This window comes from Fukomys damarensis, unplaced genomic scaffold (assembly GCF_012274545.1).
Source record: "Fukomys damarensis isolate Sample0158 unplaced genomic scaffold, DMR_v1.0_HiC HiC_scaffold_16, whole genome shotgun sequence".
NCBI classification, from domain to species: domain Eukaryota; kingdom Metazoa; phylum Chordata; class Mammalia; order Rodentia; family Bathyergidae; genus Fukomys; species Fukomys damarensis.
Genome location: NW_022900928.1, coordinates 9,831,740 through 9,853,785, shown reverse-complemented (window position 1 = coordinate 9,853,785; position 22,046 = coordinate 9,831,740). Strand labels below are relative to the sequence as shown.

The following is a 22,046-nucleotide window of genomic DNA, read 5'->3' as shown; positions in this document are numbered from 1 at the left end:
CACTAAGACTTCAGGCCTTCAGTTGCCATAACCATGGCTCAGGTGCCCAGCCCGTCACCTTGCAGTGGCTCGTTTGCTGCCGCTCTCATGGCTGTCACGGTAGAAGGCTCCATTGTACTCGCTGCCTGACGAGGCGCAGGGGACAAGGCTCCACAGATCAGCAGAGAGCCTAACAAGGTGGTGGCGGCTCGGCAGCACCTTCTGGGAGCTGCTGATACTGGTTAGTGAGACATGCAGAGGCGAAGCCCTTGGGTAAAAGTGAACTCGGGAACCGTCAATGTCACCGTGTCCTCCGTGCTGTGTCTGTGGATGGGTAGGACACAGGCCATGCTGGCAGGTTGCTTCCTGGGAGCCAAATGCTCAACATAAATGAGTGCTACCTCTTGGCTTCCTGCTGCTGTGCTTTGTAGCTCTTTAAATGTTCCCAGCAGACAATAACCCAGCTGCCTGTCTGCCTGTATTTACACTTTGCGCTGTGGGAGAGAGAACAGGAGCTGCAGCGTGGTAAAAGCACTGTGCCACATCTGTGGTTCTTCTCACAGGGCCTTTTCTGGACCCTCGGGATGTGAAGGTGCTGGGGCCCTTGCTGCACTGATGTGCAGTGGGATTTTGGAGGAATAGAGCTGGACAGTCGCCAGCTATGTGAACGGGGGTCCTTGCTACAGCCCAGGAATCCCCTGGACACGGACAGTTAGGAGCCGACTGCTCCAACTGCTCCTCACTTTTCTGCGTGGCTACCAAAAGGAAGGGGTGGATGTGGAATAGGGCAAGAAAGGGCAAGGAATCAAAATGGCCCGGGCAACTCTGGTGGTCGAGGGAGGTAGATTTTAAAGGATTCAGATAGGAACAGGCACAACTTAGAGATGGTAGCCCAGATACAGTCCGTCGACGAGAGCCACCGTTGTATTGACAAGTAGAGTCAGAGGATGAACTCTTCGTTCAAGGCATATTTATTAAGCAACTACTGTTTGCCATGTACTATTCTAGGTGCTTACATGACTCTTTAGCTGTAAAAGACAGTAATCCTGGTCCTTATGGAGCTTACAAGTCGGTCAGGGAAGTAGAGCAACACCTCCTGTGTGCAGACTGCTCTGCTCAGTCCTCAGCCCAGTGGCACAAGGGGCTCACTGTTACCGTGGCCGTCTTCCATAAGCAAGGTAGCTTGTCTAAGGTCTCTCCTTGCAGAAGTGACAGACACGGTCCTGGTGGTCTGGGGTCCCAGACTACACCGTCTGTCATACATCTGTGTGGTGCTCTGATCTTTTTCAGTGTGTTTCGCCTCTCCCACACCCCACTTCCCTTCTCTGAACTGTCTGCCTCCCGGTCTCCTACATTCCCTCCTTTATTTTACTTTTTAATGCATTTCCATGTTGTACCATGTGATATTTAACTTCCTTTGTCCGATTTAATTTCACTTAGTATTATGGTGTCATGATCCATCCATTTTCCTGAAAAGGATATGATTACTTTGTCCTTTGTGGCTGACTGATATCCCCCACCCCTTTCTCCGTTTTCTTTATCCATTCATCTGTAGATGGGCATCAGGCTGTTTCCAGCGCTTGCTCCTTGTGAGTTGTACGCCGGTGTCCCTGCAGGGCGCTGTGCTTAACTCTGGGGCCAGGACGTGTGTTTAAGACAGGTGAAGCTGCAAGTGGCCTTGCATTGATTTCACTGACTCCTCTCTTTCATGCTATTTTGTAAACATGCAGAAAATGAAGCGTTTCTAGCCTTGCAGCACCGTTTAGGTCACAGCCACCTCCATGGTGCCCCCGGCGCTAGAATCCCTTGAGTTCTAGCAGAGGATCTTTCCCAGACGCCTGGGCTTGCTGCTGCCAGGGTGCAGTATGTCAGCTTTGCCTTTCCTCTCAGAATCTGACTTCTGAGGGCTTAAGTTCCATTCTGTTTCAGTGATGTCCGGAATATGCTTTTTCTAGCACCCCTTAGCCTGCAGAAAAAGAACTTGAGTCTGCTCTTTTTAATATTTTATTTTCAGTTCCCTCTGGCCTTCCCTTCCTCCTTTCTGCAGGTTAAACTTTTTAAAAAGTGGCTCCCACCTGCCTCTTCAGTTCCTTCTCTGACACGTTTAGGCCTCCTCACCCCATCTCTGAAATTCTTTTCTCCTCCCCATTTTCCTGTTTTCACCCCTAGACCAAAGACTACTATTCAGATGATTTTTGTCCTCCCTGGTTCCTGAGGTTCTTGTTCCACAGTCCAGAAGTCATGGTCTGTGCCCACATTCACCCCCGAAGCATTCTTGGCCCCTCGAAGTGCTTTTCCTTCTGACCTGACCCAAGTTTGCTTCTTAGTATTCTAGCTTCCAGCCTTTTTTCCCTCTTTCCTTCACAGACCCGGCACCGGCACTGCTGCTCTTTGGCTTTTCTTCTATTTCAGTTTAAGAGATGCCACATTGCTTCACCTGGCACCATCCTCCCTGACACCATCTTCCCACAGTGCTGGAAATGCCCTCCAGTTCTCTGAACTCCATAAACAGTAGGAATTTACTCTCCTCCATGATTAGGGTTAAACAATGGGGAAGCATCTCAGAATCCTTCCCATCAAACTGCCAAGAGCACTGGCCTCTTCTATTGTATCTCTGCGTTCCTGAGAATTTTCCAGACATTACATCTTCATCGGGGCGTGACTGCTGGTGGTGGTAGGTACTTGAGAGAAAGTGTGGATGAACCAGTCAGACCCACCACCGTTAGTTCTGCCACGGAACACTACAAGTTTTGCATAACTCTCTCTCACTTCCCAGAGCTCTAGTGCCCTCTGTTCCCAGAGATTAGATGGGCTATTTGATCAGGGAGCTGAAGAAAAGATAATTCTGTGTTAAATTAGCCAGTCCTTCCTCAGCTCCACAAGAAAGATGCTGGAGATAATGGCCCCCAAACTTTAATAGGCGTGTGTGAAACATCTAGGGCTCTCGCTAACATGGGAATCTGCCTCAGGGGATCAGGGATTCTGCATTTCTAGCAAGCTCCTTGGAGACACTGATGCTGCTCTTTCATGGACCACGCTTCACGCAACAAAAGGCTTGAGAGCAAGGAACCAGCACAGTAGTATTTTTCTTCTCAGCTGGGGCCTTAGTTACAAATGTTGGCACATTTGGTCCATGGAGATGGACTTGGTGAAGACTTTTGTGAGATGAGACTCCTTGCACTCAGCCACCAGCCTGGCTTGTGGACGGCTCTGGTGGTGGTAAGGAGTGTGGGGGACGATTCTCCCTTTGCTGGTGAAGGTCATGGGCCATGTTTTATTTCAGTGGCTACAAGCAAGAAGAAATTCAAAGAGGTGGTGGAGGGATACCAAGAGGAATGTGCAGTTGTGGAGAAAATAAGTGTTTTATGCTAGCAGCAGAATAGAAGCCTAGAATAGAACTCATCACATAATAGATGCTCACTAAATATTTGTTGTTTGACCAGCTGTCCAATTCTGATATGTTTTAAAGCTTAATTGTTGAAATTATAGTCCCCAAGCTCTGTGGGTCCAGATATGCATTATCATATATGGCAGGGTGAACCAAACCACTCAACTGCCAATCTAAATAGATAATTATGGCGCTTATTAACATTAATTTATAAGCTGCCATTACAGCACAGTCAATGGAAGATAACAATAATGTTGATATCTGTATGTTTTTCCTGAACACTGTGGGCCTTACAGCCATCTGCACATTTTCATACACAGCAGGAGGCTCTACTGTTAACAAAGTTTGAATCCTAAATAAACTGGGAGCTTACTGTTTTTTTTTTTTTTTTTTTTTGGTACTAGGGATCGAACTCGGGACCTTGAGCTTGTGATGTAGGTGGCAGCGAGCTTACTGATTTTAGTTGACTATTAAACTCATGGTAATCTATCGAGGAAGGTAGTAGTAATTAACCCTTAGCTGTATACAAAAATAACCTTTTGGAGTGGCGTGCTGTTTGCTCGTGTATTAGTACAAGGGCTTTTATTTTTTAGTCCAGTTTGAACTGCTGTGTTCCACCACTGGGCAGTGGGTCTGTCTCTGTCATGCACTTTGTTCCGGGGTCACAAGAGCCAACACTTGCACCTTATTTATTTATTTTTTTCAGCTTTAATTGAGTTTATTGGTATATTTTAGGGATACAGTACAGTCACATTCATTGTTGGGATCTTGTACCTCTACATGACAAGTCTTGATTCTCATTTTTTCCCCTTACCTCTGCCCTCCCTTCACCCCCTCCTCCCCTCCCCATCTACAAACACTTTATTTTCATCTTTTCATTATCTCACATTTTTTTCTTTTCCCTTTTTACCCTTCCCCTACCCATCCCACCTTCCCTACACCTTTAGCTCCTTTCTTCCCATTTCTAAATGTCAGTAATCTTATTAGAATCTTATGCATTGTTGCAGAATATTCACACCAGGGAAACTATTCGGTATTTACACATGTGTGACTTATTTATTTCACTTAGGAGTATATCTTCAATATGTATCCATTTTCCTATGAATGAATCTATTCTCTCGCTCTTTATGGCTGAGTAATATTCCATTTTATAGAAAAACCACAACTTCTTTATCCAGTTTCCAACGGATGGGCAAATAGGTTGTTTCCAAGATTTAGCTATTACAAACTGTGCCGCTATAAACATGGGTGCACATACTTCTCTGTGATATGATTCTTTTAGTTCTCTTGGAAAGATACCCAACAGAGGGATGGCTGGGTCAAATGGAACCTCCAGTCCAAGCTCTTTGAGGTATCTCCATATTGATTTCCATAGTGGTTGCACTAGTCTGCACTCCCACCAACAATGGAGGAGGGTTCCTTTCTCCCCACAACCCCGCCAACATTTGTTATTGTGTGATTTCTTGATAGCAGCCATTCTTTGTGGGGTGAGGTGGAATCTCAGTGTTGTTTTCATCTGCATCTCTCGAATGACCAGTGATGTGGAACATTTTTTCATATATTTTCTTGCTGCTTTTACTTCTTTGTATGAGAAATGTCTGTTCATTTCGGATGCCCATTTTTGGATCGGGTCTTTATATTTGGGGGGACTGATTGTTTTGAGTTCTTTATATATCCTTGATAATAGTCCTTTGTCTGAGGTACAGCTGGTAAAAATTTTTTCCCACATTGTAGATTGTCTCTTAGTTCTGCTAATGGTTTCTTTTGAAGTACAGAAGCTTTTTAGTAAGATGAGATCCCAGTTGTTGATTCTTTCTGCTAGTTCCCGTGCTACTGAGGATTTGTTCATAAAGTCTTTTCCTATACCAATGTCTTCCAGAGTTCTGCCTAACTTACTTTCCAGCAAGTTTAATGTTTCTGTTTTAATATTTAGATCTTTAATCCATTTGGATTTTAATTTAGTGCATGGCGAAAGATAAGGGTCTAATTTTAATCTGTGACAGGTTGATATCCAGTTTTTCCAACACCATTTATTAAAGAGGCTATCTTTCCTCCACTGAGGATGGTGAGCTCCTTTGTCGAAGATGAGGTAGCTGAGTACATCTGCATTTGTTTTTGTGTCTTCCAGTCTGTTCCATTGATCCTCAGGCCTATTTCTTTGCCAGTACCATGCTGATTTTATCACAGTGGCTTTGTAGTATAGTTTCAAATTGGGAATTGTTACACCTGGTGCCATGTGACTGTTGCCTATAATGGCTTTTGCTATTCTAGGTCTCTTGTGGTTCCAAATGAATTTTTGGATTCTTTTTTCTAGTTCTGTGAAATATAGTGTTGGAATTTCAATTGGCATTGCATTGAATGTATATAGCAGTTTCGGTAGTATGGCCATTTTCACTATGTTGATTCTTCCTACCCAGGAGCAGGGGATATCTTTCCATTTTTTTATATCCTCTTCGATTTCTTTTTTCAGAGTGCTGTAGTTTTCAGTGTAGAGATCTTTTGTTTCTTTTGTTAGATTGATTCCTAGATACTTCATTTTTTTGGATGCTATTGTAAAAGGAATTTTTTCCCTTATTTCTCTTTCTGTCTGTCTGTTATTTGTGTATAGAAAGGCTATTGATTTTTGGGTATTCACCTTGTATCCAGATACTTTACTGAATCTGTCAATTAAGTCTAGAAGTTTTTTGGTGGAGTTTTTTGGATCTTCAATGTAGAGTATCATATCATCAGCAAATAATGATAGTTTAACTTCTTCCTTTCCTATCTTTATTGCTTTAATTTCTTTCTCTTGTCTAATTGCTGTGGCTAATGTTTCCAGAACTATATTGAAGAGAAGTGGCGATAGTGGGCATCCTTGTCTTGTTCCTGATTTTAACATGAAGGTTTTCAGTTTTTGGCCATTCAATATGATGTTGGCTGATGGTTTTTCATAAATAGCCTTTATTAAATTGAGGTATAGACCATCTATTCCAATTTTTTGCAGGGTTTTTATCATGAATGGGTGTTGAATTTTATCAAATGCTTTTTCTGCATCTATTGAGAGGATCATATGGTTTTTGTCCTTGACTTTGTTAATATAATGTATTACATTCACTGACTTTCGTATGTTGAACCACCCTTGCATCTCTGGAATAAATCCGACTTGGTCATGATGGATGATCTTCTTAATAATCCTCTGTATTCTGTTTGCTAGTATCTTATTAAGGATTTTTGCATCTATATTCATTAAGGAGATTGGTCTGTAGTTCTCCTTTTTGGTTGTATCTTTCTCTGGTTTGGGAATCAGAGTGATACTTGCTTCCAGGAATGAATTTGGAAGTATAGCTTCTCTTTCAATTTCATTGAAAAGTTTGAAGAGTAATGGTAGTAGTTCTTCTCTAAATGTCTTGTAAAATTCAGCAGTGAATCCATCAGGGCCTGGGCTTTTCTTTGTTGGTAAGTTTTTAATTACATTTTCAATTTCACTGATTGTGATTGGGGTGTTTAAAATGTTTTTATCTTCTTCGTTCAACTTTGGTAATTCATAAGTATCTAGAAATCTGTCCATTTCTTCTGTGTTTTCCATTTTATTAGAGTACAGGTTCTCAAAGTAGGTGTTCATGATCCTCTGGATTTCTTTCGGATCTGTTGTGACTTCGCCTTTTTCATTCCTAATTGCATGGATCTGAGCCTTTTCTTTCCTTTTTTTGATAAGATTAGCTAAGGGTTTGTCAATTTTATTTATTCTTTCAAAAAACCAGCTCTTTGTTTCATTTATTTTTTGTATCGTTTTCTTAATTTCAATTGCATTGATTTCTGCTCGGATCTTTATAATTTCCTCTCTTGTTCGAGCTTTGGGTTTTTCTTGCTCTTGTTTTTCTAGGAGTCTAAGTTTCATCGTTAAGTTGTTTATTTGAGCCCGCTCTGTTTTCCTAGTGTGGGCATTCAATGTTATGAATTTTCCACGTAGAACTGCTTTCATTGTGTCCCAAAGATTCCTGTATGTTGTATTGGCATTCTCATTTATTTGTAAAAACTGTCTAATTTCTTCTTTAATTTCCTCTGTAATCCATTGATTGTTTAGGAGAGTGTTGTTCAGTTTCCATGTGCTTGTGAAGTTTCTATAGTTTCTTGTGCTATTGATGTCTAGTTTGATTGCACTATGATCTGATAATAAACAGGGGATGACTTCAATTTTTTTGCATTTATTTAGACCTGTTTTGTGAGCCAGTATGTGGTCTATTTTGGAGAATGATCCATGTGCAGCCGAAAAGAATGTATATTCTGGTTTTTGGGGGTGGAATACTCTATAAACATCTATTAAGTCCATGTGTTCCAAAGCTTGGTTCAGTTCTATTATTTCATTGTTGATTTTCTGCCTAGTAGATCTGTCAATTTGTGATAGTGGGGTATTTAAATCCCCCACTACAATTGTATTAGTGCTTATTTGGTTTTTCATGTTACTTAATATTTGTTTTATATAGTTGGGGGCATTTATATTTGGTGCATATATGTTTATGATTGTCAGCTCTTCCTCTTGAATTGTTCCCTTTACAAGGATGTAGTGTCCTTCTTTGTCTCTCTTAATGAGTTTTGGTTTGAAATTTACTTTATCTGAGAATAAGATTGCTACCCCTGCTTTTTTCTGGACTCCTGACGCATGGAGAATTGTTTTCCATCCTTTCACTTTCAGTCTATGGACTTCCTTTTGCACTAGGTGTGTTTCTTGTATACAACATATTGTTGGATTTTGCTTCTTAATCCATTCTGCCAATCTGTTTCTCTTGATTGGTGAATTGAGGCCATTAACATTGATGGTTACAACTGATATATTTTGACTTATTCTTGTCATGTTTTTGTCCATTTGTTGACTCTTTTTACTTTTTCTCCCATCTCCTTTTAGTTTCTTGCCTTGCCTATTTGATTTGGTCTGTTGGGCCTCATGTTATTGTGAATTTCGTTGTCCTTTTCTAGGATATTGTTTAGAATTCCTTGCAGTGCTGGTTTGGTGTTCATGAAATTTCTCAGGTGCTCTTTGTCGTGGAAGTATTTTATTTCCCCATCTATTTTGAAAGAGAGTTTTGCAGGATACAAAAGTCTAGGTTGGAGATTCTTTTCTTTTAGGACTTGGAATACCTCACTCCAGGCTCTCCTTGACCTAAGGGTTTGTGTTGAAAAGTCTGCTGTGATTCTAATGGGCTTCCCTTTGCATGTGATTTGTTTCTTTTCTCTTACTGCTGATAGTATTTTTGTTTTTCTGTTGGCATTCTGGGATCTTGATTATTATATGTCTAGGTGTAGATTTTTTTTGATCGTGGCTAGTTGGGGTTCTATATGCCTCACTTATCTGTATGTCTAATTCTTCCCTTCTGTTTGGGAAGTTTTCTGTCATTAATTCTGTGAAGAGCTTTTTTATATCATTTGTGTTTTCTCCTGTTTTTTCATGAATTCCTATCAGTCTTATGTTATTTTTCTTTGTATCGTCTAGGAGTTGTTGGATTGATTTCTCATGATCCCTTACTGTTTTTAATAGACCTCTTTTTTCACGGTCACTGACTGCTATCCTATCTTCTATATCTGAAATTCTATCTTCGCAATCTTTTATTCTGTTTCGTACACTTTCAATAGAGTTTTTAATCTCCTGGATATCTGTTTGAATCTGTTTTATGGATTCCATTTCTTTCCTCTGTTGGGCATTCATTGTTTCCATTTCTTTCTTATGCTGAGTCTTCATGGCTTCTATCATGGTCTTGAGCTCATCTATTTTTTTGTCAGTTTCTGCTCTAGAGCCTTGAATCATGACTTCCATTTTGCTCATCATCTCTCTGGTTAACTGGGAAATTATTTCTGATTTGAATTTTTCTAGAGCCCGATTGATCTGTTTTGTTACCTCTTGTGCTATGGGTCCAGGGTGTCCTGTTGGTTCACTGTTAGACTTTTCATCCTCATTTGTCATACTGTTTGCCATTGGTGAACTGGAAATCTGTTTCTGTGTCTTGCTTAAGTGTTTTCTCATTTTTATTTTTATTGTTGGGTTGTCCTTTAATTTCTGGGTATTACTTAAATCTTTCTAATATGTTGTGTTTTAGCTTTTGAGTTTCTAATGACACATAGACATCCTCATTTTCATAATATCAGAGAAAACAACTCTTTAAATCAATCACAACCCTTTATCCCAATTGATACATTCAGCAGCCCAATAGGATCAGGCACAGCTTGCAAACTGACCACTTGTGGTAGTCATTAATGTATCACCTTTAACTCATGTGAATTAAATTAATTTCAAGAAGCAGCCCATAATATGTTTGCAGTGAATATGCTTTTCAGTATAGCATCTTTACCATTTAGGATGGGGGGGTTAGACTTAGAACGAGAGGATTAGATAGGTGAAAGAATTGGAGTAGGTTTGAAGTGAATCCAGACAATGTAGAATTACCTTACTGTCTTTACAAAGCCATTAACTTCAGGGGGGATAGAGAGAGTGCAGGAATAAGGACAAGAATATATCCCCTTAACAACAACAGGTGCTTGCCTTCCCTTGAAGGTACAGTGCCATGAGTGAGGTAAAATGAGTGGAGAAAAGAACATAAAGAGAAACCCCTCCCAAAAAGAAAAAATAATAAAAGAAGAAGTCTGAGTTAGGGCAGGAGCCGGAATAAAAAGGGAGATGAGGGATAATATGGTGGAGCAAGAGACTGAGTTGGAGAGAGGACAGAAAAAAGAAAGAAATTTTAGGGTGGAATGAGGAAAAGAAAAAAGAGAGAGAGAGAGAAAAGAAAAAGAATTTGAAGGGCCTCTTTCAGACTATGTCTCTGTTCTCATGTTATACCACATGTACAGCCACATGCAGAACCGAATCCCCTGGTCTCAGGTAGCCAATGGCAGTTCCCCACGACTGAGACTGAACACAGTCCACAAGGCCTAACTTGAGTTTCCCTACCCTCAGGGTTGAACTCCACTCAGTTCTATTACAGGTTTCCCCTGCCCTTTCTTTAAAGATGTTCAAAGTTGGGAGCTCAGAAAACTACCCTTCATGAGAACCTATGCCTCTGCAGAGTTGGTCCACGGACTGGCCCAATCAGGAGGTTTGAGAACGGGGGGGCGGGAGGTCAAGGGGGTGTTTCAAGGGCACCCGTGCAGCTACCTTCCTTACTGGGTCTGTTGTTGCGCAGTCCGGGAGGTCGCACACCCGCCGGGTGATCTCAGGCAGGCAGGCAGCTGAAGAGACCCCCTCCGGGGTCCTTGGGTCCTTACTGGGTCTGTTGTTGCGCAGTCCAGGAGGTCATGCACCTGCCGGGTCAACACTTGCACCTTAAAGGAGGAGAGGTTTTTTTTTTGTCTCACAGTTTCAGTCTCAAACGAAAAGCTAGCATAGTAAAGGGGCCTGGTAGAGGAAAGCTGCTTACAGCCTTGCAGCCAGGAAGCAGAGGGAGAAGGGAGGAGCCAGGAGGGAGATACATGTTCCAGGCCACACCCCCAGCGACCTACCTCTTCCAGCCAGACCCCTCCGCCTAACATCAAGTCAGCTGTAGTGTCCTCAGGACCCAGCTGCCTTCCAACTGCTCTACCTCTGAATGTGTGAGTCTTTGGTGTGACATCCTCAGTTTAAATCACAACAGGTCCCTACTTAAAGAATTTCTGACTTGGTGCAGTGGCGTCATCTTCTGGGTGAGGGTGTTGAAGCCCAAAGCAGGACCTTGCTGGTCCAAGAACACATAAGAAGGACTGGCTGGACTGTGAACTTTCATTATGGTCAATGAGCTCGGGGTTCCTTCTGCTTTTTCATCCTGAACCTCAGGCAAATGGACAGCTTTTTCATGAAGACGAAGAATTTCGTACATGTGTAAAGTCTCCTAACTCTAATTATTTAACTAAAAATGTCACAGGGAAGCAGGGAGGGGAGGATAAATATCCTGTTTAGTGTGTGAAGAGACAAAGACATCGAGGAGCCCGTCAGTGGCACAGCTTCACTGGAGTTCATGTCTCCTGGGTTGGGAAAGGCTTCTCTGGTTGGACCATGGCTGTAGGTAGAAGTATCTTTTGGTGGTGCTTTTGGTAGTGGGAGCAGCTCAGGCTCTGTAGGGCTTTGGATCTTACTCTGTAGACTAAAGTTCCTTGTGAGTCCTTAGACAAAGGTCCAAACTTTTCAAGAACTTTAAGGTGGCATGGACAAATGAAAATAACATGGTTTGGAGCCGAACAGATTTGTGTTCAAATCCTGTTGTCCACTTACTAGGACAGTGATCTTAAGCAGGAAATTCACTCACTGGTATTAGTTGGGTGTCTCCAGAGAGATAGAACCAATAGGATGTGTGTGAACATATGCGAGAAAGGGGATTTATTAGGGGAATTGGCACATATGATTACGAAGGATGAGGAGTCCCATGGCAGATTATCTGCACAGTGGAGACTCTAGGATGCTGGTACCCTAGGTCAGTGTACGTCCAGAGGCCTCGGGACCAGGGAAACCAGTTGTTGAAGGTCTATGAACCCAGGTGGCTACTGGTGTAACTCTTGGAGTCCAAGTCTTGAGAGCCAGGAGTTCCGATGTCCAAGAACAGAGCAGAACAGAACAGAACAGCATATCCTTGCTCCAGGGGAAAGGGAAAATCACCTTTGTGTGCTCTCCAGGCCCTGCTTATTGGATGGCACCTGCCCACTTTTTCTCCTTCCACTGACTGCTATTCCAGCTTCCTCTGGAAGTGCTCTCACAGGTGAATCCCAAATAGCCCTTAGTCCATTCTCTAGGTAACTCTCAATCCAGTTGAACTGACACCTAGAAACTCTCACATCATTCTAATCTCAGACTCCTAATCTGTAAAGTGAAGATATTTGTGTCCTCTTTTCAGATACGTAGTAAGGAAACATATGGCACACAGCGGGCACCTAATGAATAATGGTCCCTGTTTCACGTTTTATTGAACAGGGCTGGGGATTTAGCTCAGTGGTTCTGCTACCTTCCTAGCAAGCTCAAGGACCAGAGTTTGATCACCTGTACCAAAAAAAAAAAAAAAAAAAAAAAAAAAATCTAACATGGTATTGAACATTAACCTTTCCTGGCCCTGTTGTGTCAATTGTCAAGAAGGGTGTTGAAAGGGAAGCTATTGATGGTGAAGTTTTAGTTGTGTGATATATTCTAGATCATTTTTAGACCTGTTTTCTTCATCCTCCCACCAATTTTTACATGATTTGTTTCTCTTCATGATTTGGGAAGTGGAAATCCAGGAGTGGTAAGACTTGTAGCTTCCAGGTTCCTGGTTCTGCACTGTTACTACTCAGAAAGCTGGAAAGAACCTTGGAAGGACCCATCTGCATGACTGAAGTCAACCCTTTGCTTACATTATTCCAGGCTGAAAAATACTCTGTTGGTGTCTTTTCTTTGCCCTCTACGTGAGAGGTCTCCAGCAGTGTCTGTCCAGTGAGCTGATTGTTGGCTTGCCCCTCTTTGGCTCAGGGAAGTGTCTCTTTCACCATCACCCACCTGATTTCCTTCTTATAAAGCACCTGGCATATAAAATACAAATTTCGTGGAACAGGTAGCTATTGCTTCAGAGCGATGAGTAGTTAGTTCTGACCAGAAAGGCAATTGAATGCAAGAGTATCTAAATAGTGAGAAAATGCTCAGTAGTCTGTGTGGGCCACGTACCTGCTTTGAGAGTCTATGTATAAAGCTGCTATGATGGAATCATGTGTGTTTGGGAATATTTTGTACCATATGTTTTCCTAGTTGAAACACAATATGCTGAATCTTTTTTTTTCTTTTTATTGAGTTTATTGGTACAATCTAGGTATACAATACAGTTACATTCATCATTGGGATCTTGTACCTTTACATAATAGGTCTTGATTCTCATTTTTTCCCCTTGTCCCTGCCCTCCCTTCACCCCCTCCTCCCCTTCCCATTTACAAACACTTCATTTCCATTTTTTCAGTTTCTCATATTTTTTTCCTCTCCCTTATTACCTTCCCCCACCCTTCCCACTTTCCCTACACCTTTAGCCCTTTACTTCCTATTTCACATTATTCATTATCTCATTAGGATCCTGTGTACTATTATAGTTTTTCACACCAGAGAAACTATTCGGTATTTCAATTAAAAATCTCTGTTAATCTCTGTATGAACATTAAAAATAGGGAATACTAAAATAAAACTAAAAAGGAAAGTAAAAGAGAAAAGGCAATGATGTAAGATTAAAATAATCCTTAATTCTGAAGATGAAAATGGTCCCTTAACATATTTAAATTGCTTCTTGCTCTTTTAGTCTTATCTTAGTCTTTTTTTCATTATTTAGAGAATACTTTATTAGTTTCTGTAATCAAACCCACGTAGATATGACCTTACATATTTAGTACAATGCGTTACCCCTGTACACATGGAAAAAAAATTAGAAAAATTAACATTTCTAGACCATATGGCTGTCCATTTCTGTACAATGCCAACTAACACAGTGAATTGGGATTACTTTTTCCAAAGTTGACAGCACCATTAAAGTTTCCCAAAATTCAATTTATATATATATTTATTTTTATATAAAAAGACTAATAATAGCAGTATGTTATGCATTGATAGCAGCAACAGCTTTTCTAGGTTCTGCAGTCATTTGAACAAAATTATAGACCTTCAGCACATTCCATTAAAAAAAAACAAAACAACAACAACAAAAAAAGAAAAGAATAATATCCAGAAAACAGCAAAGTTCTCTTGCTGTTGTGGTACCTGGCACCATTTTTTTTTTATTAGCATAATAGCAGTATGTTATGCATTGATAGCAGCAACAGCTTTTCTAGGTTCTGCAGTCATTTGAACAAAATTATAGACCTTCAGCACATTCCATTAAAAAAAAACAAAACAACAACAACAAAAAAAGAAAAGAATAATATCCAGAAAACAGCAAAGTTCTCTTGCTGTTGTGGTACCTGGCACCATTTTTTTTTTATTAGCATCTGAATCATCATCTGGAAAGAGAACATTCTAGAGTAATACCATTAAATATAGCTCTGGTAAAGCATGGTCACTACTATGTATCATAAAGCAGGTACAAGATATTTTACATTCACAGAGGTATGATGCAGTACCCTCCTACATCAATAATACTAGAATAAGTTTTGGTTTGAAATTTACTTTGTCTGCAGATAAGATTGCTGCCCCTGTTTTTTTCTGGGCTCCTGTCACTGAATCTTTTAAAATAAGCACAGAAATATGATTTCTTCAGCAAGAACGTGTTTTGGTCAGCAAGATATTGAGGATCCTGGACATGATGAGAAAGAACTGTTCATTCAAGAGAAAGAGAAGGAGCTAAGATGGAACTGGGCAGAACTTCATTCAGAGGACAGTGCCTGAGATCATGTTATCATCGGAGATAAGAGGGAGCTGGATGTTAGAGTAGAACTCAAGTTGTTGAACGTGGCCATGCTGTGTGGTTTCCCTGGCTTGTGCAGCTGGGCCGCCATGTCAGTCAGCGCCCTCCACCGTGCTGTCGGTTGGCGTCTCTGCATGTAGGCAGGGGCTGGCCTGGGAAGTGGTGGCATTTATACTCCTAGTGCATTTCTGCTCGGTTAGATTGCTAATCCCCAGTCTCACCCTTTCCATAGCCAAAGAGAGTTGAACTTGTACGAAGGGCAAATCTTCCAGTATGTCAGTTTAGATGCAGAGCATTCATCCTGGGACTAAAGTTTTCGTTGTCTTAGTCTTCCCTATCTCCAGTGGAGTAGGAAGACCCAGTATTCCCTGGATTCCTTACCATTGCCCTTGGGGTAACATCACAACTTTCAGATGGTCTGTGTGGTAGGGTCCCTGTCTTTGTCCCTTACAGTGTGTTTCTACTCACCTCTTTGCTCCCTGTGTGCCCTCCATATTGATGTTCTTTCGATTTTTGAATGCCTTATACTTCTTTATGTTTCGTGTAAAGTTTGTATGTTATGCCTGCAAAATGACTGGTAATTACTGTTAACACACAAACAGCTTAAATGATAATGTTTCCTTTTTAATGTTACTTAATATAAAACCCTAAAAGAGGGAAGATACAGATTGATCAAATTATTAGTCCAGTGACATCAACACAAGTTTCGTCCCTTACTTTTTTTTGTTCCATTATTTAAGCATGTTGGCTCTGCCTTCCTTGTGGATACCACATTTCCAGGCCACATATATAAACGCTGCACTATTCTGTGGCAAAAGAAAACATTTCCCCTCCGGGGTATCTTGTTATTTGCACGAAACCATGCAAAAAGTCAACATCTAGTTTTCTCATTTCCAAACTAAACTTAACCGTAGTTGCATTAAGATGAAACAGACATCGAATGAAGTTCTGGAAAAACCATTGTTTTAGTGCAGTTCTGCAGTAGGCTGTGGTTTCATTTCTCTGGGTTGCTCTCTTTTCTTACCTGTTGAAAGAATCAGACCACATAACCCTTGAGCATGTTCTAATACCTCCCTTCTTCTCACCCCCTTCTTTCTCTCTGTACATCCATCTTTTCCTTGATTATGCTACACAAAGGACTCTTGTGTTCCAGGAACTGTTCCAGGGAATGAGGTTAGAATGGAAATCAAAATAAAGTCCTTGCTCTCATGGGATTTGTAACCTGGTAAGAGACAGACATTAGATAATGGCATTCAACTCATCTACTGTAGGGCTGGCTGATCTTGGTTGAGTGAAGATTCTTTATGTAGTTAGCTTCAAGAGCAGGGGTGGAAGACGTGGGATGTTGTGTGTTTTAGTAAAGAGATAGGGCTGTGGTAGGCAAGACATGATGAGCATCTTTTGGAAAGGAGCAGAAAAAGCTCAGTGTTCTATGTTATTTTTCTTTTATATTAAGGAATAATTAGCATACAATACAGTGAACAGCTCTGGACATTAGTAAAGTTTTACAGTCACCCCGAATAAGAGTATTTTTGTTACCTCATTCCCAAAACTTTCCCCACTCCCAGCTACTTAGCTTTGCTTGTATTCGAACTTCAGATGACTAGAATAATGCTGTTCACTGTCCTTTTTTGTTTCACTTTGCTCAACAAGGTATTTCTGAGATTTAGCTGCATTTATTCATGCCCTAGTGGTTCATTTTATTTTCAGTTAGTTTTCATAAATACATTTCTATGTATTTTGGATAAATACCTAGGAGTCAAATTGCTGGGCCAAAGGGGAGATGTAACTTTATAAGAAATCACCAGAATTCTCTAAAGTGATTTTTCATTTTACAGTCCCATCAGCAAAATATGAGCGTTTCAGTTGTTCTAATCTTTGAAAACATTTAGTATTTGATTTTAGTCATGAATATGTTTATTTAGTGGTATTTCATTGTGGTCTTAATTTGCATTCTCTTGATGACAAATAATGCTAGCATCTTTCTGCACGCGCGCGCGTGTGCTTATGTGTATGTGTGTTCTCATTCCTATATCAGTATAACTGGTGTGTTAAAGTTTTTTACTTATAATTAATATTATTTTGTTGCTATTATTTTTGTGGAGCTGGGGATTGAATACAAGGCCTTGTGCATTCTAGGCAAAACTCTTATGAAATTTAACATCCAGCCTTATTATTATTTTTAAATCACTTAAGAGTTCTTACATATATTTGGGCCATGTGTCCTTTGTCAGAAATATGCACTACAAATGTTTTTCTTCCAATATTTGACTTATTAGTCATAATCTTGCTGGTGTTTTTATGAGCAGAAATTTTGAAGTTTAATGAGCTTTAATATATCATTATTGTTTTCTTTAGTGGTTCGCTTTTTGTCTTGTCTCAAAAAACCTTGCTTACTATAAAGTTGAAGACATTTTATGTTCTAGAAATTTAGTTGGTTCCAGCTTTTATGTTTAATCTATGGTACATCTTTTTTTTTTTTTGGTACCGGGGATCGAACTTGGTACATCTTGAATTAGTGTTTTGTTTTGTTTTTTTCATGTGGTTCATGCTTTAAAATACAGATCTCCCCAGTGTTTTGTCACATGTATTAAAAGGATTTTTCCTATTTCACTAACTTTTACAAAAACCCATGACTGTACTGTGTGTCCATTTCTGTTCTTTACACTCTGTGCCACTGATCTAAAGCTTTATTCTTATACTAATACCACACTCTGTTGATCACTGCAGTTTTACAGTACGTCTTGAAAGCAGACAGCGTAAGAACTCCAACACTGTTCTTTTTTTCATGATTGCTTGGCTATGCTAGGTACTTTCCATTTTAAGGTACATTTAAGAATCAGTTTTAAATTTCTTCAGAAAATAATATTTTAATTTTTGATCACATTTAATTTTTGTATCAATTTGGGGTAAGACACACCCAACAATATTAATCCATTTAAGCCAAAGATTGAAATATTTTGAATTTTTGCATGAAATTTATGTTTTCTAAAAAAATTTCAAGGAACAAGAATTTGAAGAGAACACATTTCATTATGTTTCACTGGTATAGGTGCTCCAAAAACAGACCACTAGGCACTGAAGTGTTAAATTTTCAATGATTCAGTCCATGAGTGATGTATATGTATCTTCTCCAATATAAGTTTTGAAAATAATATCTTAGAAATGTTTTATAGTTTTTAATGCAGTGTTGTACATCTTTCATCATTGGGTTTATTCGTTGATGCTGTATTTTATGCTAATTTAAATAAACAGTACTATACTTAATTTTATTTTATTTTTTGTTACTGGGGATCAAACTTATGTCCTTGTGCTTGTGAGGCAGGCAGTGGCACCACTGAGCTAAACCCTATACTTAATTTTGGTTGTTTGTTGCTACTTTATGAAAGTACAATTAACTTTTATGTATGGTCCATTTTAAGCCCTTCCTAAATCCACCTATTTGTTCTGATAGTGTTTTTTTTTTTTTTTTGCAGCTACTGCAAGGGTTTCTTTATTTTTAGTCATGTCATTTCTGAATAATTTCAACATCACTTCTTTTTTCCTAATCTTTTATCTTTTTGTTTCTTTTCTTACTTTACTGATGAAGACTTCCAGTTCAGTGCTGAATAGATGTAATGCTTAATACTTTTGTACCTATCTTAGTGAGAAAGCATTGATAATTTTATTATTAAGTAAGATATTACCTGTAGCTTTTTGGTAGACATCCTGTATCAGAATGAAAATTTGGCACTATGAATTGTGGGGTTTTTCAGGTGTTTTTCTATATCTGTTGAGAAGACCCGGTGCCAACTTTTGCTTTAGTCAATTTTGGCCCCGGCCAAAGTCATAAGTATCTTTTGTAAAGATAGTGAAAAAAATCTACTTTTTTTGGTACTTTTTTCTGTTGAAATTATGACTGGTGGACCCACAAAATATTTTTCACCCAAATTATTGTCCTTTAAACAGAAAATTAGAGAAATGTGCTCCATTTGCTAGAAATTACCATGATTATAAGATTTAACACTATGTCTAGGGGAAGTGGAAGAAAAGGAAGAATTGGACGCCATACTTGAAATAGAAGGTATAAGGTTTGTAGATGATGAAGCAACCCTTCCTTTGTTTCATTTAATTCTAAATTTCCTTCTAGGAAAATTAAAACGCCCTTTGGTTGTAATGTGGAAGGAGAGGCTCAATGTATTGGAAATGCTTTAGTCCTGACCAGGTGAATTGTATCCAGAACAGACAGGGTGGGTCATCGGACTTCTGGTCTACAATCTTAGGAAAATTATGGAGCAAAAGGGTGATGCTGAGGGCTATACAAATATCATCATTATTTTTTATAGTGTCGCTGGACATTCCCAAAACATAATATAGTCCTGCGATCTTATTTTCTCTTCTTGTAAAAAATTTGGATATTTTCAGATAAACATACAGGAACTTTAGAAAAGAAATTGTTCACTCCCTTGGAGCTGGTTCAGAGTGTCCCCTGTGCTCCTGGCTTCTCGGTCCCTAGAAGTAGAATCGGTTCAGTTTAAGTTTGGTCTTTGTACTCTCATGCTCACCACGCATTAGTTTGACCTCTCATTTCCTTGCAATTCATGTTCTCAGCTGTCTCTTGACTCTGCTGTGTTTGGGGCTCTGACGAGGTAGGCTGCTGTCCTGAGAGCAGAGTGGTCACTGAGAACTTCAGGCTTGTTTCTTACTTCCCCAGAAACTCCAATGGAGAGATGCTTCCTTTTACATAAATAAGTAAAACAGAAATTCTACAACTGTGTCTCCTTGGCCTGTCAAGGGGCATACAGTCTTTTCCAAGCCAGTACTTTGCTGTGGTTAGGAGAATGTATGACTCTGATTGGCCAGACCTGGACTGCGTGTCTACTCCTGTGGGGTGAAACTTACATCTAAATAGGGGAAATGCACGGTGAGCAAGAAAAAAATACAACAACAAGAAAACAGTCCTTCAGGTTGTTGACTACTATATCCTTTGCTATCTAGTGGTCAGCTATACTTCAATTTTAGTGGGTTGTTTAACAGTCTCTGAGGATGTTCATTGGGTGAGATTATCAGTAATACAGTTAGATGGATTTATAGCGAACTAAACAAATATACCCAGTGAGTGTTGATTTGTGAATCAGGGTTGGCGTCAAGCATTGTCCCCTGGGCCATTCTGTCTGGTTTTGTACATAATCTTTTCTGGGCTGGCATTTTTTATTGCATGAAAGCATTACAGATACATTTATTAAATCTTTGGGTAAACTGCATCTCAGATTTTGGTTTTTCATAGTCTGGCTAAGTTGTAAGAAAAATGTAAGAAATGATAGAGGCTCTCTGACTTTGTTTTTGCCAGGTAAATACTATGTTAACTGCTATTTAGTCATTTAACCAACATTTTACTAAGATAAATTTTACAGCAAAGAAGAGGAAAGATAAGATGTCTTATGAAAAGACAGCCTTTCCCAAGGAAAGATAATTGGCTGCCTTAAACTGACATAAAATAAAATAATGTAATGGATTTAACACAGATGATTGCAACATAAAAATTCAGTTATCAAAATTACAATGCATCTAATTTCTGTAATTTTCTCTCTGTAGATTTGTCATTTTGGGGATTTATACTTGACACCACATCATAGCATGGAACTTTAATGTCAGCCTGTGGACTTGATTGCTTTTTAGACTTAGTGGAAAGTTGCATATAGCTCTGCTAAAAAAAAAAAATTACAATACTCTTAATGCAATTTCATGGAACTCATATATTTTTCCATTATGCCAAGAGTGGTTGGGAAACAATCCCTCCACTCCCAGGATACATCCACACATGGTTTTAGTCTGATGCACCTCAGCTGTTTCTGCTTCCTCAGAACAGAGGAGCTGTGGTTTCTGTCCCTGAGATGTCTAGAATGGATGATGTGGGTGCTGTCATGGAGAGGACCGCTCTGAACTGGGGTGCTCAGTTAAAGACCCTGGACATCTTGATTGAAGCAGGCAGGAAATACCTGAGAGCGGCGCTGCAGACCAGCAGCCAGCCCCATACAGCAGGGGACCAGGTTGTAGTCCCCTAGTTTGGGTGATGTCTCTGGAAGTGATGAAGAGCTGGAAGAATTTGTTTTCTTGCTGAATGTTTGAATGAGGTCTCTATGTATCTCCATGAGCTGGAACTAGGAGCTGAAGATGACAGGATAGAATTTCCTAGGGATGAATATGAAGTTCATCCCAGTGGTCCAGAGCCTTGGCTGCACAAGAACAAGTCTGCCTTGAGAGCACTTCCATGCAAAAGACCTGAAGTGCTTAATTAGCTCAAGTTCAGTCTGAGCCAGCAAAGCCTATGTGTCAATCTTAGGCCACTTTAATGGTCTAATGTCCAGATCTTGGGAGGTAATGAGACTTAATCGGTCCTCTGGAGTGAGGTTATTGACATGGAGATCAGATCATTCTTTTTGTTCTTTGTGGGAAGTTTCTTGTGCTTTGTGCTTTAAATAGCAGCACAGCTGGCCCTCACTCACTGGATGCTTGAAGCACCCCCCAGGTATAGCAACCAAACATCTCTCCAGACACCCGCCCTTAAGAAGCATTTCATCGAACACTCTGCGTATGTGTCAGTGGAACAGTTCTGAGCTCTGTGTTTCAGGAGGAAAATTCAGATTGGTCCACTACGATGGGCTGGATGAGGAGAGTAAGCAGCACACCACTAACATTAGAGAGACGAAGAATATTTACACTGGAGGAGAAAAGTCTCTAGTGCCGGTGGCAGGAGAGTCCTGTGTTTGGAGGGATGGCCGGCCCATCTCTATTCTTTCACTTTCAGTTGTTTGCTCTGCATCTCTTTTCAGTCTTCTTTCCTTCCCCTCAGCCTTTCTCAGTGTTGGGCTTTATTTTACTTTCTACTTGGATTTACATTTTTTATTGCAAATTTAATCATTAAAGTGTGCAATCCAGTGGCATTAATTTCTTTTGGGATGTTGCCCTCCATCGTCACTGTCTATTTCCGAAATATTTTATCACTCCAAACAGTCCCCTCGGTTTTATCGCGCTGCCCCACCAGGGGGCACAGAGGGGCGGACCTCTCCTAGCTGCCTTGCCCTAAGGCCCAACACCGGGTAAATCTTACAGCCCCTGCTCAGTAGAGATGCAGGGACTGAACCACTTCCGGCCCTTTGAATTCCCATCAGTCCGCTTTAGCTATGCTTTTACGGTTACCCTTCAGGGCGCTCTTATCCCAGATCCTTCCTTCTTAGTCCCCTGCAGCTGTTCCAAGCCATTCCATTTTTTCTTATTTGGCCCACACCTTTTGAAAGGGGGGTTCACGTGCCCTTTCGGGTGCCCCTTCCCAATTAGGCCACTCACGCACCGAGAGGTCC

General features: G+C 40.2%; 1 protein-coding gene across 1 annotated transcript in view; it reads left to right on the top strand.

Annotated features, from left to right (window-relative positions):
- Positions 1-22,046, top strand: part of Nell1 (neural EGFL like 1) — a 675,311-nt gene that overhangs the window by 28,569 nt on the left and 624,696 nt on the right. The gene's annotated exons all lie outside the window — the stretch shown is intronic.